Below are 1,519 nucleotides of genomic sequence, written 5' to 3'. Positions count from 1 at the left end.
TAGTCCCACAAGGTTCGGACTGTCAAGACAGAATTCTACTGTAACATCCTGAGGTGTCCGAGGGAGAGCATTTATTGCAAATGACCTGAACTGTGTGCTCCAATGTGCCGTACACTCGATCGCAACGCAGTGATTCCCCACAAAGCTTTTAGCCAGGGCAACATAACTGTCTATTCCCACCTGCCCTTCTCACTAGATGTGGCTCTTTGTGAAATTCAACTTGAAGCACCACAGTTTTGGCACAGGTAAAATATTCAGCGCTTATCGCAGATGACACTTCAGGTTCTTACATAACAGGACTTACGGCTAGCATTACAACCATCGCAGAAGCGCTGGGAGATGGGGAGCACTTCGCCGGCGGTGGTGAATAAATTTAAATCAAGTGCAGTTTTTTGATTTTTATCTGCACAGTTTCTGAACTTTTCGATCACACCTCTTACTGTAAATATAATTTGCCTGATAACATGTTACCTAATCATAGACAAAGAGCACTGACTGGATGCTTTGATCAACAGGGGATAGGTTGTAAATATTAACCCTATTCAGGACTTTCATGTCGCCATACGTAGAAGGTCTTTCAGGGTCCATTGGACTCCAAGAAAGAAAATGTTCAAAATATTTGTTGGTATTCATTATAGACTTTTATACTACATTAAATAAATTTTCTCATAAGTTGACATATTTTTGGTTCCAAATGCATGACAAATGTCCTTCTCTTTATATTAAAAAAATAAAATAAAATCTTCAAAAACAGAAAAAAACAATACCTGTCACCTGAACCAAATGGCCTGGGGTCCAAAAGACACCAAAAGTCCTGAACAGGGTCAAGCTCTAATATGAAGTCTCACAGTCTAAATCACACATCATGTGGATTTGTCATCAGTAATTTCATTCTCTTGTTTTTAAACTTCAAAATCAGTGGTTAAAGCTTCTCAAGTGTGATGATTTGCTTTTATCATTCGCTGAATATAATACTGTTGAGCTTTTCAAATGCCACGTTACTTGTAGACAATGTAATTACTTTAAATAAGCTTGAAGACAGTTTAATGGTGCAGATAACTTGTGCTCTGGTAAATAATTAGCGAAGCTGTATGATTGTAGAATTTAGTGTTACTTTTTTGAATACATTTTGTGAAAAATGGCTGCTTTTTTGTTTGTTTTTATCAGCAGTTCACACGGTCTGATGTGTCTGACACTCTGCCTCCAGATGCATTTCTGTCGCTATGCTCCAGTTCAGGCTTGGCAGGCCCTTATTATATACAGTATAATACTTGGGTAAGCTCAAGTGCGTTTGCCTGACAGATGCACGCACTGTCAACAGGCAGCAGCAGCAGCAGCAGGAAAGTCTAACCTGTGTGACTGGACTGGTACGTGGACTTAACGAAATTGCAGAGAATCTCGAAAAGCGGGATCCTCAGAGCAAAAGCTTAGAGCGTCTAATCACAATGCAGCAGCTGCTCACTGGGAAATCACCTGGAAAATAGAAAAATAAAATACTGGATGTTATCACTTTGTGTTT

The sequence above is a fragment of the Stegastes partitus genome, unplaced genomic scaffold, assembly GCF_000690725.1.
Source record: "Stegastes partitus isolate 25-593 unplaced genomic scaffold, Stegastes_partitus-1.0.2 Scaffold1022, whole genome shotgun sequence".
Classification (NCBI taxonomy): Eukaryota; Metazoa; Chordata; class Actinopteri; family Pomacentridae; genus Stegastes; species Stegastes partitus.
This window is presented reverse-complemented; position numbering follows the sequence as displayed.